Source organism: Triturus cristatus, chromosome 4_1, assembly GCF_964204655.1.
Source record: "Triturus cristatus chromosome 4_1, aTriCri1.1, whole genome shotgun sequence".
NCBI classification, from domain to species: domain Eukaryota; kingdom Metazoa; phylum Chordata; class Amphibia; order Caudata; family Salamandridae; genus Triturus; species Triturus cristatus.
This window is the reverse complement of record NC_140585.1, coordinates 780,500,959-780,517,158: the sequence shown is the minus strand read 5'-3', so window position 1 is coordinate 780,517,158 and position 16,200 is coordinate 780,500,959.

Below are 16,200 nucleotides of genomic sequence, written 5' to 3'. Positions count from 1 at the left end.
ATAGCAGCACGTGCTCCCCAAGAGGGGGGATCCCAACTATACACAGAAGTGTGAAGAGGGGGAAGAGAGCAAAGCGAGGACTGGGGGAACCCAATGCCCGGCAGCGGGGGAATGAGTCGGCTAAGGGGATGGGGCTGGCGAGGGATCAGGCAGCAGCGGTGGCGCACAGATACCCCCTCGGTAGGCGTTCCAGGGGCCCCATACTTTCACCCATGTCCCAGGCTTACCCCTCGCCACATACACCACTTTTTCGCGAAACATGCACCAGTCCATGTGTTCTTTCCAGGCCGAGACCGTCGGGGGCCTCTGGGATCCCCACAGTTGAGCAATATCACGCTTGGCTACCATATATCCCAGAGTCACCCACCACGTCTGCGGCGCTGAGTAATCATTCGGTTCCCACACATTCAACAGGCATCTTCTCGCTTCAGGCAACAGCGCCACATGCGTAACCAGACGCAGCACCTCATGTACACCACGCCAGAACCCCTCTACCTCCGGGCACTCCCACAAAATATGCATAAAGGTCCCCAAAGCACCACACCCACGCTTACATAACCCATCTCCGGCATAGCCCATACGCAGAAGCTTTGGCCCCGTCATGTAGACCCGGTGGAGTATCTTGAGCTGGACGAAGCGAAGGCGAGCCGGTATGGCCACCTCCTTCGGGGAGGCCACCGCGGAGGTCCAGTCCTCGTCGTCCAACTCCAGCCCGTCGGCAACCCAAGCCGCACGAAGGGCGGTCAACAGGCCCGAGCGGTCGTTTATCAGCTTTTTATATATAAGTGAGATCGTGCTGTCCGGGACATGCCCATCCAGCACTCTATCTTCCAGGGGGGAATATTCCAGGATGGAGGCAACATCCGTGAAGACGGAACCCAGCGCATGACGGACCTGCAAATACCGGAAGTATTCATTGCCCTGCAACTGAAATTCCGTCTGCAGCATATCGAACGTTTTAAATCCTCCCCTCGTCCAAAGATCCCCCACTTTACTGATACCTATCATGTCCCAGTTCTCAAAGCCCTTAGAGGTCCACAGGGAACCTAACCGCTCAGACGCGTATAGTGGTGATGCCCGGGTCAAACGGTCCTTCCACCCCATAGCTGCATTGGCCGCGTGCCAGACTTGCACCATGACACGCGTGGGGCCCGTCAGACGAACGTCGGGCGCGCTAGAGTAGAGCGCTCGATTGTAGTCGCCACCTGGCAGGAGCATCTTGTCCATTTCAAAAGCCGGGTTTAAGGCGGGCCCGTAGAGGCCATGGTTAATGGCAGCGAGCTGGGAGGCCCAATAGTACCGTTTAATATCCGGGAGGGCAATCCCCCGTCAAACCATGGGAGCGTCAGCTTAGCCAGAGCAATGCGCGGCCTCCCGTCCCAGAACAGGCGGCGTTGCAGACTCTCCACCTCACGGAAGTAGCGCGCCGGGACCAAGTCCATAGTGTTCTGCAAAACGTACAGAAAACGCGGCAGAGACATCATCTTGAACAATGCCGCCCGGCCGAGCGGCGAAAGCGGCAGGCGCCGCCATCGTGCGACATCTACCCGCAGACGCTGGAGGGGGGGAAGCAGATTCCGTTCATACCGGGCCTCCGGGTCCAGAGTAATGAAGACACCCAGGTACCGAAATCCCTGCGGGGCGATCTGGATCGGACAGCCCCGCGGGAGAATAGGAGCCTCCCCAGAGAGAACATACACACACGATTTAGCCCAATTGATGACGAGACCGGAGTTACGACCAAACGAGTGTAAAACATCAACTAGGACTATAAGTGATTTGCGTGGGGAGGCTAGGTACAGAAGGATGTCATCAGCGTATAGGGATACGCGATCCTCATACTCGGGGGTCCAACGGAGACCACGGATGGAAGGCTCCCACCGCAGCCACTCCGCCAGGGGCTCCAAGGCAAGCGCAAAAAGAAGCGGCGACAGGGGACGGCCCTGCCGCGTGCCCCGGCCCAGCTCGAACGGGGCCGATACTCTTCCGTTCACGACCACCTGTGCCAATGGGCCCGCATACAGCAATTTGACCCAACTGATGAATCCTGGGCCAAACCCGAACTTAGCAAGCATCGCCCAGATGTATGGCCACTCAAGCGTATCAAACGCCATGGTGGCGTCTAAGGACGCCAAAATGGCCGGTTCCCGTATGAATGGGACGCGCGCAAGCACCCCATGCAAACGCCGCAGATTAAGGGCTGTATTGCGATGGGGAATGAAGCCAGACTGGTCCTGGTGAACCAGATCTCCCACCACGCCGACCAGCCGATTGGCGAGTACCTTAGCAAGAATTTTGGGCTCCGCATTCAGTAGTGAGATAGGCCGATAAGAAGTAACCCGATCCCGAGGTCTCCCTTCCTTGTGGATCACCACGATTGTAGCCAGACGCTGGTCAAGCGGGAGGGAGCCCATTGAGTGGGCCGCAAGGAACATTGCGCGGAGGTGAGGCGCCAATGTATCCGGTCGCAGCTTATACAGCTCGATAGGGATACCATTCGGGCCCATGGCCTTGCCAGAAGCGACCGAGCGTATGGCGAGGGCGATTTCATCGGAGGTGGGAGCGGCGTCCAGCGACACCCTGTCCTCCCCGGACAGGGAAGGCAGTGCGATATCTCTGAGCAGGGCACGGGAGTCCTCTTCCGAGCAAGAAGAGACCGGGGAATACACCTCGCGGAAATACTCCGCGAAGCAGGAGACAATTTCTTCTGGTTCAGTTACACACACACCATTCGTTTTCTCAATCAGCGGGACCACACGATTCGCTCTTTCCTTTTTATCCAACCACGCTATCAGTTTACCAGCCTTATCACCCACATCATACAGCCGCCCCTGTTGCTCTCTACTAAGGCCCCTGGCCGCCTCCGTAACTAGGGCTCTATAAGCCGCCTGCTTGAGCTGGAGGACATGTAGTGCAGCGTCCGTCACCCCATCTTCTAGATTACCCTCCAGCTCCGCTATTTCAGCCTCCACCCGGGTCACCTCCTCCCGCTCACGCCTCCGGGCGTGGGAAATAAGGGATAGGGCCTCCCCTCTAAGTACTGTTTTGAAGGCCTCCCACAGGGAGATAGCTGAAGGCACTGACCCCACGTTCTCCTCAAAATAGCGCTGGAGGGATTTAATCAAGTCAGCGCGAATGGTGGGGTCGCGCAGGTACCAGGAATTGATTGGGACCACCCTGCTCGCAGCCCTCGGAAAGACATCAACATGCAACAGTAGCGGGGAGTGGTCCGAGATACCCCGTGCCAAATGGCGCACCTCCCCCACCCTCCCGACATGGGCCGCCGGGACAAGGACATAATCAAGCCGTGAGAGACTACCATGGGCCCCCGAGTGGAAAGTGTATTGCAACTGTGTGGGATGTTTTAAGCGCCAGCAGTCCACCAATCCCAGTGTATCCAAGAGGCCGGATAGCCACGCCTGTGCCCGGGGGAGGTCCCTAGGGGGGTGACGATCCACAGTTCCAGAAACCACCGCGTTGAAATCCCCCCCCACCACCAGAAGCCCCCCCGGAAGGCCAAGGAGGAGGCGCCCCAGATCTGCAAAGGTGGTCGACTGCAACCCCGGTGGGACGTACACTGACACAAAGACAATCACTTTGCCCTCCATTCTCCCCACCAAGACAGCGTAACGTCCCCTGTCATCATGAAGCACCTCATCAATTTCTAACGGGAGCGAGTTCTTTACCATGATACCCACACCCCTCGAGCCTGACGTGAAGCCCGAGTGGGCCACAAGGCGGTAGCCACGCCGATTCATGGCGCAGAAGGAATTGCCGATAAGGTGTGTCTCCTGCAGGAAGACCACATCAGGCGAGAGTCGCTTCAGATACTGCAGGACCACACCTCGTTTAATCCTGTCCCCCAGTCCATTAACGTTCCAAGACAACAAAGTCAATTCCCTACCCCCCATCATACACAAAGACCATCCTTCGTCCCCCCGAGAGCACAGTAGAGCCTACACAAAAAAAGGGTTGCCTTGTGATAATAACAAACAACGCCCCATCCCTGCCCACCCACCCCAACAAAACTCCCCCCTCCCTGCACCCCTGCATGAGCCCAAACAGCCCCCCCAATGTGCAGTGTGCCTGTCGCCCCATAGATAGTTAAACTAACTGGACCCCCAGAGGAGGAGGGAGAACCCCCAAGAGACCCCACACAACCTCCATAGGAGGGGAAATTAAGCAATCCGACGTATAGTCAAAAATGGCATCATTTTTGTCCCGAGCGAGGCCTAATATTAGTCCCTCAGTCTTGATCCGGCGAGCCCTCTCCCCCGGCCGCTCCCCCCCGCCACCCCGATCCCGATCTCCAGACAGAGTATCCAGCCAGTCCCCGGCCGCTTCGGGACGGTCAAAAAAGTGCGTGCGACCTTCCACCTCCACTCGCAGCTTAGCTGGGAAGAGCATGACGTACTTGATGTTTAGGTCCCGAAGACGGCGCTTGACACCAAGGAAGCTCAGTCTCTGCTTCTGGACCGCAGGGGTGAAGTCAGGATAAATATTAATATCCATATTATCAAGTCTAATCGGTCCCTGTAGTCTGGAGGATTGCAGGATAGCGTCTCTGTCCCGAAAATTAAAAATCCGGGCGATGAGAGGTCTCGGAGCGGCTCCGACCTTAGGCCTTCCCCCGGGAACCCTGTGGGCTCTCTCCACAGCAAAGAATTTACTCAGCCCCCGTGGCTGGAGATGGTTGACGATCAGGTCCTCCACGAAAAGGTCCGCCGCCGCTTCCTCACGTCCCTCAGGCACCCCGATGATACGGATGTTGTTACGCCGGGCCCGACTCTCGGAGTCCTCCAGGCGACGATCCATCAGCGCACTCGCCCGAGCAAGCCGGCGCACCTCCGTTTGCAGGGCCGCCACATCTGTCGTAAGGCCCGATGCGGTGTGGGCCAAAGAATCAACTCGGTCGTTGGTCTTGGAGAGATCGGCCCTTAGCAGGCCAACATCTACTAGGACCGAGTCGATCTTCTGCGCCAGTGTGTCAAAACGCTGGCCCACAGAGGCCTTCATCTCGGCGATGGCGCCCATGACATCCCGCAGAGTCAGATCCGTGGGCAGATCGGGGGCATCAGTAGGGCCCTCAGGAGACTTGCGGGGCACCTCAGGAGATCCCTTCTGGAGGGTATAGCGATCCATGCTGTTGGACTGTTGGGCTGCGCCACGCCGGGTCGATTTTACCTTTGCCCGATCGCCATCTTGTTTCGTGGCCATGGTCCCAGTCTCCCGATCGCACCAGCCACGTCGTGAAGGGCAGGCAAGCCGGTCCACGGGCTCCGGGGGGGTGCCACCCCAGATCAGCGGGGCGGATCACAGCCGGCGGGCAGGCGGGGTCCCCCAGAGAGGCCACACCAACACACAAAGCCCCGTGACCCAACCTCGCCTAGACAGCAAGGAGGGTACGAAAGAGAAAGTGAAAGTGCGGGTTCCGCGAGCCACCAAGCCCTGCCCGCCGCTGTTATTCACTTCGTCACTGGATCGCCCCACAACGCAAATCCGGGGTTCGGCTAGGAGAAGGCCGCAAACCTCAATCGGTGGTAAAGTCGGTGTCCGAGGTCCGATTTGGAAGCGGAAAACGGGCGCCACCTCAGCTCGGGCTCACCAACACAGTCCCCTCATCTGGGACAGGATATGTTCAGGATAGTGATAGGAGGTCGCGGAGGTCCTCGGGAGCCTCGCACCTATGCGGCCATCTTGGTTGCGCGCTAGGGTCCTCCCCTGTAATTACAATAATTGATTTAAATATCAAAAAATAACACAAAATGGACATTTAAAATTTTACTTTATTTAACGTATTTTATTATTAACAGTATGACTCTAAATATAAAGAGTAAATACATACCAAAAAAATTATACACCGTGATATTTCAGTAATCAGTATTTTACATTTCGCCATTAGTGTATGAAAAAAACCCGATATACGTACCCTTATGTTCCCATCCATGTTATTTTTGTACTTGTGATATTTTGACTTCGGTATTTACCACCATCGATGTTTTAAAATCAATAGTCAAGATCTACACTGGCAAAACATGTCTGTGAATTGGTCACAATGTCATCTATGTATGCCCAAATGTAAGGCAAGAAAGGTTTCTGTGTACAATGCTAGATTTGTTTCTTAGGAAGGGCTTTGGGAGAAATTATACGCTGGTTGACCTTCAGTTGGTGTTAACTCTAACATGGACAGACACCCACAGGATAGATATAGCACTGGTGGGATGTAGAGGAAATGTATTATACATATACAGAATATAGACTCAAAGATGTGGCATCTCTTTCACCCTCTTGGAGAGAGATTATTTATTTTTCTGTCATGTGCACAGGTCATACTCCTGGATAGACTTGGCGTTACTGGGTTTCACACTGATGGACCTTGTGGGTGGGATGAATATTGGGTTGGCAATTCTATGTAATCTTGCACCTCTAGGATAAGAGACGGCTATGGGCTTGTTATTTATGCGAGAAAAGGAAGTGGAGGTTTGATGGTAACCTTATTAAATATGTATGCGCCTCCATCATGCACAATGTTGTCGTGAATGATTTAAATGTTGCAATGATGTTATTTATGATGTCATAGAACATGTCATGAGTCATGTTATATGTGAGGTAATTAGCAGAGCATAGGGAGGGTGTGAACTACAGTTACTTTAGCGCACGAGTTATAGTTACTTCAGATAACCAGTACTAGTGACTAGTGAGTTTTGTTAATTTAAAACAGTATATTTTAACTGATATGTTCTCCTAACTATAACGTCACTTTAACCTTTGGTTTCTTCAGGGAATTTCTATGATTTATTTAACATAAAGTAAGATGTCCATCATTGTGCACTGCCTGAGGTTGGGTGCAGGCCAGACCCTGAACCAAACCACTCACAGGCACTCTACCCCCCGCCACAGCACACCGCCATCGGCAGTGCACAGCGGGGACTTGAATGCAGGGTCTGGCCCCGTTAGCAGCCAACCTCCTGCTGCACACTGCCTTTGGCCATGTGCAGTGGGGGTCAGTTGCAGGGCCCGGCCTGTAGCCAGGCCCTGTATCCGGCCTCCTGCTGTGCCTGCTGCACCAAGCCCTGTGCCCAATCCCCCGCTGGCAGCCATCCCCCCACCATGCGCATTGAAAGTTCAGATGGAGGGCCAAGCCGCAACTGACTATTATGTAACAATATAAAAGGTGTCATTGCAGCCAGGTCCTGTGCCCAGCCACCGTCTGTTAGCCAACTCCCCCTGCCATGCAGAGGGGGGGATCCAGGCAGGGCCTGGGCTTAGCTGTCTATGTATAACATTAGAAAAGTGGTCATTTTAAATAAGACTAGGTTACTCACTTTGTTAAAGGGTCAATATAAAAACATGTGGTGAGCCTATTGGATTTATAAAGGGATCAGCACATCAATGTATCTAAAGCAGACCTGTTGGCCTTTTCCAAAAGCCATCAGTAACTATAATCAAATGTATATTTTATAAATTCACACATTGCAGTGTGTAATAATCGCTATTGTCTCGAATTATGTTTGATAAAGCCTTTTTTTTTAACATGTCTTTGGAAAACTTTTTTCAAGAGTGAATGTGTAGCCATTGAACCAACCACAAGAGGGACATGCAGTCCAGCTGAAGAGCATACAGCTCCAGCTCCAAGTGCTTCAAAAATATGCCAAGCTCTCCTAGAGTCATGAATTTAATGACCCAGGATACTTACTGTAGTGTTGCTGGGGCGCTGCTGCAAGGTCTGCACCCATCCCTCCACAAGCGTCCAACCCACACTATGCACAGTGGTAGGACATACACACTGGAGTTTGTCCTCAAGGCCAAATGTCACATCAGACTTTGCATCCACCATACAATAGGAATTTGGTGGGGGGTTGCCCTATGTCCAGGCCCGGTACCCACTTCTCCATAACGACCTAAAACCTTACTTGCTCAGCCTTCAACCTTTCACAGCAAAGGTTAACCAAAGTGTCTGTTGTTCAATGATGTACAGTAGCGAGCTCTCTGCAAGTGACATACCCCTACTGCACCCCTCATTTGGGTGAAAACAAATAAAAAGACATTGACATCTATCAAAAGTGCTTCACTTATGAAATTTCCAATTTCTATTGCATGTGTCGAAAGCATACTGTCTAGCCTATAAAAGTCCAGCCATAAATTTGGTTTGTTTTATTACTCATTCACAAAGCTGATAGCACACTGTCAGAATCACTAGTTGATCTCGTCAGTAATTTCAATAATATTATTTTAAAATAATGAGTGATATCATTAATGATGTCATTTAACATGTCACGAGTGATGGAATATGTGAGGTCATAATCAGTGTATGATGGGGCACAAGTTATAGTTCACTAAACTATAATTGGTGTATTTTAGTGTTTTTGGGATTCTGTAACATTAGTGCATGGATAAAACCTTTTCCGAGGGGCCACAAAGTATGGACTGTGGTAAACTCGAGGTCCGAATTGATGCTATCAGGATGGGAGTGGGGCTTTGTGGGTGGTTAAATGTTGCAGGATTCTTTATTAGATTTGTTTCCTTTACTTTAGTTAGCTTGTAAATAAAAGCTTCCCCATTTATTTAACATCTTTCTGAATGTTAGTGCTCTCTAAAGTAAACAGCAGTCCAGTGGTGCTTTTTAACCCGGGGGCCACATGTGAAGGTCAGGCGAGCTGCAGGGGGGCCTTGGGCCATAATTTGAGTATCACTGCGTTAGCTCATGTCTCATTCCAACACCTAACAAAAATGTCATTTTAACAGTTGTTTTTTCAGTGACTAAATATTACTCAGTGACGGTCTGCAATTATAGTTAAGGCCACGTTTCTATAGGAAAAGCATTTTTTGATTTGCTTATAACTTTGTTGCAGTCTGATGAATCTTCACTAAACTTTCTTCCCAAAAAGTCTCATCCGCTTCTTCCTAGAAAGTTTTGGGATCACCCATCAAGCGGTGATCCCGCAAAGCATTTTCCCCTTTCATTTTTCTATAGGAAAACTGAACAGCAATACACCAAAAACTGCTGTACAGAATGACACCAAATTTGTCAGAAAGCTTTATCTTGGTCTGGAAAGCGTGTTTCTGTAATTTGGTGTAAATCCATTCAGTAGCTTTTGAGAAATTAGGGTTCAAAACTTGGTATATTTCATGCCACAGAGGATCTATTGAGCCAGCAGATCTGTAGATAAGACCTGATTGGTTGCCACCACATCAACAAACATGAGATGGCTGCCATTTTAGGACTCTGGGACTCAGTCCCCTGTCCTCTAAAAAAAGATAATCAAAAAATATAAGGGGGCAGGGTAGGGCTACCCTACCCCCCTAGGCCTGGTGGTGCCAAAAACAACAGTTGTGTTTTTTAATCAGCGCAGTAGATCCACAGAGAATCTGCAGTACTGATTCAAAAGAAAATGGCAGTCTCCCACCTTTTTTAATAACCCACCCCAAGTAAGCCAGGGCTGAGGGGTTTGCACATACATATTTTTGAGGGGGGGGGGGTCCACTATGGGAGAGGCTGGGGAGCTGGAATGGGCTGTGGTGGACTTAGCACTCCCTCTACAGCCCTCAATGAGTAGACATAATGATTGAAAAAAAGTTACAAAAACAAGTAATAAATGAGAGACAGGAGATGCTTATTTATTTCCTGGTCTGGCAAGAAGCGCCTTATAATGTCCTGTGGCTTTTTTCAAAGAATATAGTTTTTTGCTGGTGGTGCCCTCTCCTGCTTATGATTTAAAATAATAGGACACACTTAAACTCAGCACTCTCAAAATGAGGCAAATGTATTTATCACTGTACCTTTAAATCACACACACAAAAAAAGAAACTCAGCACTCTCAAAATGAGGTGACTAAACTTATCAAAGTGCTTTCAAACTGAAACACGTGTATTTTTTAATACAACACTATTAAAATAAAGACCAAATACACGTTCTAATGCACTTTCCCAGATGCCAAATAAAATAAGTCAAATATAGAGAGCATGTATACAAAACAGAATGATTGTATGAAATATACACAAGAATAAATGCATAGAAAGTAACTGTATGCACACAAGGATAAATACTTAGAACTTGGAATATATCACCAGTTGTCTGCCTTGCATCATCCTACCAGCACGACTGGGGAACCTGATGGCATTCTTGCCAGAAGCTCCTCAACTGGGAAGGTCTCTAGATGGTGCATCCACCCTTAAATGGAGTTCTTGACAAAATGCCAAGAGGCCTCTGTCTTTCTACTTTTATTAACACAGAGAGATGCTTCTAGAAGCTCCCCCTCCCTTCATCTGCACTGTAGGTGCTGGCTGCACTCTCTGCGTCAAGCTCACTCACCAGAGCTGGCCAAGCTCCGATGAGAGCTGTGGCAGAGTTCTTCACCTTCTCATCCTTGGGCTGCGCAGCCCCCACTGTCTATTCTAGCCTTATCTCTCCCAATCGGTGAAGTGAAAAACATAGAAATATTTCTGTGTGTTCACAAGTAATCTAGCCTTCCTGCGTTGGCAGCTGAAAGGTAGGGTCAGAAAGACACAAGCTAAAATCGTGCTTACAAAATGCAGTTAAAATAAAGCAACATGAAGTCATTGGTCATCACATGATCTTTCAATATATATAAATGCATGTAGCATTACACTCCACTACTTGACCATTTACTACTAATTAACACAACCTATAGGAGTAAAAGTCATAGTTTTAGGATGAAACAAAGATATAAAATTAGGCACACGTTGCATACAGCAACAAATAGAAATCAAAATACAGATTATAATGAAAATGCAAAATCTGCACAGCCAGGGTTACATTTTAAAAGCAAAAGTGGCTTTTCTTGTTCCCTGAACATGTAATAGCAATTCAGCTAAGGCAGTAGAAGTTACATTTGTATTCCTTTTCTTTTATCATGAAACATGCACGCTTGTTTATTACTCTAGTATTATACACAGTTAACCCAGGAACACCAACAATGAATGTAGCTAGACCAATATATTCAGTTCTACAATTTCAGAATTACTGTCTCTAGGCACTTGAACTGCATCTTTAGCACAGCGAAAATGTAAAGCTGAATGCAAAGGAACCATCATAAATCCTAATTGTGGTAAGGCACATGATCCACCAGTCAGGTTTGCTGGAATGTAGGTGTATGACATATTGCCACACAAAAGAGCCATCTCTTGGGTAATTTAACATGCATTTGATGCTGGCAGTTGAGTCCCTTGGCTGTGGGCATCCCTGGACCCTCCCTGTCCTCTCTGGACACGTCCAAACACACTCCACATGGGGCAATCAGTACATAAACATACCATGCTGTGATCTAGAAGAACAAAGAACAAACAAGTATTATTCGTTCTTGCAAATAGCATTTATCAGCAATCACATGTTTCTATTTCTCCTCCCTGGGTCTCAGTAAAACTGGAATGTTGTCTTTTCCTGTAGCTATGACTTCAGCAGGTATGCAGGGGTTATTGGGGGATTCAATCCATACTTTGGCTCCTGGGTTCTTATCAGTGGAGCCAAACCCTCCCTTTCCTTGTACAGTAGGAAGGGCTGGGGCAGCCCCCTTCCTAACAATTCCTCCATAAACTTGCATGATTACAATCTGACCAACTGGATCTCCAAGTTGCACAACTAAACAGTGTCTCCACTGTTAAAGAGTATCACCTTTATTTCTCCTTAGTAATCAGAGTCTATTACCCCTCCAAAATCTTGGATGCCTTTCAAGACAAGTCCAGTACGAGGGGCAAACAATCCAAAATGCCCTGGGGGAATCTGAATTCCAACCTCGATTTTAATAAAAGCAATATCTCTGGGCTTCAGTCTGTGCGTCTATAAAGCATGTAAATCAAGACCTGCAGCTTCTGGGGTGCCCCAACATAGAGCCAATGCTCTGGTAGTTGTGTCCCAGTACAAGACAGTATTAGTGGTGACGTGCGGCTGAATTTACAAAGCTGGTGTCAAAATTCGAATTAACGTAATTTATAAATTTGTCAAAGGCCTGTTGTTCAATATTAACATTGCATCATGCAAGTTATCTCTCCAACCTTTTAATACCCATCTGGCAATTTGTTCAGCATCCACTCTATGTTGTGCTGTGCCCAATAATCCTGCACCAATTTGACTTTGAAGTGAGAAGCATTGTCTCTTTGGACATTCAGTGTTTTCAAAGAATTCTGCTGTTTGGTACATTTACATGTAAAGGCTATCAAGCAGTCAGAGTAAGTACCCACCACTGTACATGCGTACTGACAAACTCGACTAATTGGCATTAGCCCAATGTAGTCGATCTGCCATAACTGTCCTGGCGGCTTTCCCCTACATAACTGCCCTCTCACCACCTCTGGGACTGGTCTGTGATGTGTAAGCTGACAAATGGGACATTGTATGATTGCAGTTTTGCTTACATCTAGGGGAATTTGCATCCCTCTGTCCTCTCCCCACCTATTAGTGTCTTCTTTCCTGGGTGTCCTCATTTTTAGTGTACCCACTTAGCCATTCCCACCAAATAAGAATCCTGTGTCGCCACCTCGGCTTCCTAGATTTTAGCCTTTTCAACTGTAAGGGAATCAAACCAGTGTTATAATGAGTCATTGGGACAATGGTTGTCTACATGATACACAGTAACTGTGCTTTGTGGTAACATTTCACAGATCTCTTTTTATTTAAAGTTTTATAGAGCGCGAACGTGACCCGTTAGCGTATCAGAGCGCTTTACAGGGAAAACACGTTGCATACAGGTTTGACACAGGCAAAAAAGCAAAAACACGGATAGGGATAGAGGGAAGTGACTACATTAGGACATAATCAGGGAATATACGATAATCAGTAGGGCGACAAGTCAGCAAAAATGCAATGAAAGCCAGCAATTACATATGCGGGGTGATGCGTCAGTGATATACAGAGATTGTCCACAATTACATATGCAGGAATAATGAATAAGTACAGACAATAGGAGCAACCAAGCAGACAACAGATATTTCAGAATAACCAGAGCACTGCCGCGGAGCAGAGTGCACGGTGAAAGAAAATTGATGGAGGAAATTGCTTATTAGTAATGTTTTAGCTTCCTTCTTGAAGGTTGACAGAGAAGGGATTCTTCTGATGGAGAATAGCAGCGAGTTCCATGTTCTGGGGGCAGCCCCAGAGAAGGCACAGTTATAGGTTTTATCCTTACGGAAGCAGGGTGGCTAGAGCACAAGGTCACTGGCGGACCGGGAGTTTCTGATTCCCCCCCGGTTACCAAGAGTTTTTTGGCGAGATATGCAGGGGAATTTGTGTATACTGCTTTGTGCGTGATACAAGCCAGTTTGAGCTGGACTCTGGCTTCAAAGGGGAGCCAGTTCAACGCCTTCAGATGCGGGGAGATGTGGTCCAATTTTTTGAGCCTGTTAAGAGTCTTGCTGTGGCGATGAGGCAGGCTTTCAGGGGGACAGTGAATATCTTGGGTTGGCCTGATAGGGTTGAGCAGTATTCAATCCTGGAGTTAACTAAAGCCTGGACTGTGTTTTTTAGGCCTGCAGCATCCTGGAAGGGTTTTAGTTTTCTCCAATAGCTCAGGTGGAACCTGGCAGTTTTGGCCATCAAATTGATGTGGTCATGTATATTCAGTTGGCTGTCCAGGGTTATGCTGAGAGATTTGGCAGATTCCACTATGGTCGGTGTGTAATTAAGTGCTGTGATCGAGTTGGTCCATTCCAGGATGTCAGTAGTGTTTTTAGGGTGGGGGGGAGATGAGAAGGAACTCTGTTTTTTGTGCATTCAGCTTGAGCTGGTTGCTGGCGAGCCATTCAACCGTTAACTTCAGAGCCTCATTCAAACAATTAATCTCCTCTAGGGATGAGATTTTGATGTAGATATGGGTATCGTTGTTGTACATGTGGAAGGAGATGTTAGCAGTGCAGAGTATTTCAGCTAGCGGTTCGAGGTAGAGATTGAAGAGGGTAGGGGAGAGAGTTGAACCTTGAGGGACACAGATTGTTATCGGAGAGGGAGCAGATAGGTTGCTGTTAACTAAGAATCTCTGGGAGCGGTTCCGGAGGAAGGAACCAAACCATTTGATAACAGTACCTCCTATTCCCATCCTGTGTTCGAGGCGTTCAAGTAGTTTCTCATGGTTGACTGTGTCAAATGCCGAGGATAAATCCAGTAGGATTAAGAGACAGGTTTTGCCTTGGTCAAGGGCTTGAAGAGCATCGTCTACAATGTGAAGAATAGTTGTTTTGGTGCTGTGTCCAGGCCTGAAACTGGATTGGAATTCGTCCAATAGGTTGAAATTAGTGATGTGTTGGCTCAGTTGAAGTTGCACACATTTCTCCAGCACTTTAGCAAGGAGAGGAATATTGGATATAGGTTTGAAGCTGTCTGGAATAGCAGGATTCAGAGTGTTTTTTTTAGGACAGGGATGACTTGCCCAGTTTTTAGTGTGTCAGGTATGGAGCCTTGAGGAAGGGAGGTGTTGATGATTGTGGTCTAAATGGCAATTATGAATGGGAAGGTCGCTGCCAGGCAGTTATTATTATTATTATTATTATTGAGTCTTGTATAGCGCGTGGTTACCCTTGGGCATCCCAGCGCTCGTCCAGAGTACACACCAAACCAGCAGAGCACTAGTTGGAGGGGAGTGGGTCATTGAAGTGGCTATTCGGTTTTAAGGAGGATAGAATTTTCGAGATGACGAGGTCGTCATAAGCTTTGAAGTTGGACCAGTGAACTTGGTTTTTGGGTGTTACCAGGGGTGGATGAGGAGAGAGACGGGTCCCGGCAGGAGGAGGTGGGAAGTTTGAGGCAGCATTAAGTTTGTTTCCGAGCTAGTTAATTTTGGCTGTAAAGAAGGAGGAGAACTCCTCACAGGTTATAAGGGATTTTGTAGTTTCTTTTGAGGTTTTGGCAAATTTATTTGATTGGTGTTTGACCATTTCAAAGTTCTTGCGAGGTCTGTTTTTAGCATTATCCAGTTTGGATCAGAAGAACTCTTTTTTGTAATTGAGGATGTTTCTGTTATATGAGTTTCTGGTCCGACCGAGAAGTTTTGGTTGGGAAGCTGAGGGGTGCAGTCTCTAGTTCCTTTCTGTTAGCCGGAGAGCTCTCCTTTCATTACTGAGGGGTCCGTTGAACCAGGGGTTTCTGTCTTTGATTAGGGATCTCTTTAGCTTTAACGGGGCAAGAGCATCAATAATGTTGGACATAGTTGAGTTGTAATGCTCTGTGAGGTTGTTGACATTGGAAAGATTTGGAGGGGGGTGTAAGTCATTCTCACAGCGAGCAGTCAGCTTCTCGAGGTCGAGGCTCTTAATGTCTCTGAGCCAGCCTTTCGGTTTCACAGGTTGCCCTGGTCTCTTCATAAGTTGGCCAGGTATCAAGAAGGTAATGGCAATTGCGTTAAGCCTGATCGCCAATCGCTTTGCGATGAACCAATCCAGCGTGGAACCTTTCGTGTGAGTTGGTAGAGTGCAGGCTTGAGTGAGTGATTGGTCAGCAAGGAAGGCTTTGACGGCGTTGACCTGGGGCTCTTTGGGGTCATTCCAGTGCAGATTAAAGTCACCAAGGAAAATTGGAGTGGGGGAAAGTCTTAGCAGTAATAATTTCCATGAGGTGATCAATGAAAGTGTCGTTCTTGCCTGGGGGGGTGATAGAAGATATGCAGTTTGCAAAACTGAGTAGTGTTATTACCAATGGAGAGAGCGAGATATTCGCAGGGACCAGTGGGGTCAGAATGGAGTTCAGTGACGAGGAGGTCTGAGCGGTAGATGCAGGCAATGCCTCCCCCTTTTTCAATTTGTCTATCAAGCCTAACAATGAAGTAGTTTGGCAGACCAGTAAATCTAGGTAGGGTGGTGAAGATTCATTGAGCCATGACTCGGTTAGGATAGCTACGTCAGTTTTTTGGCTCAGGATTAGGGCAGCGATGTCGGAAGCATGCTTCACTGCTGATCGGCAGTTGAGTAGGAGGCCAGAGAGTGTAGCGTCGGGGCAAGTGTTGGAAGTAGGGAAGGATAGGGGTACTTGCGTTAAATTGTTGCTGTTTATTCCTTGGTTATGGAAAGAAGATGATCTATTAGTGTTGATGGAGACCGTCGGGATTAAGTAATCAACTTTCTTGTCTAGATGACAGGGACGTCGAGGGAGTTCTTTTAAGATAAGAGGAGGGTAGGATTTCATCCTCCGAGAGGTAGTTGGGATGTTTGCGAGGGCGAAGGTGTCTGTTGGCCAGCGGCATGGGTTGGAGGGAAAGC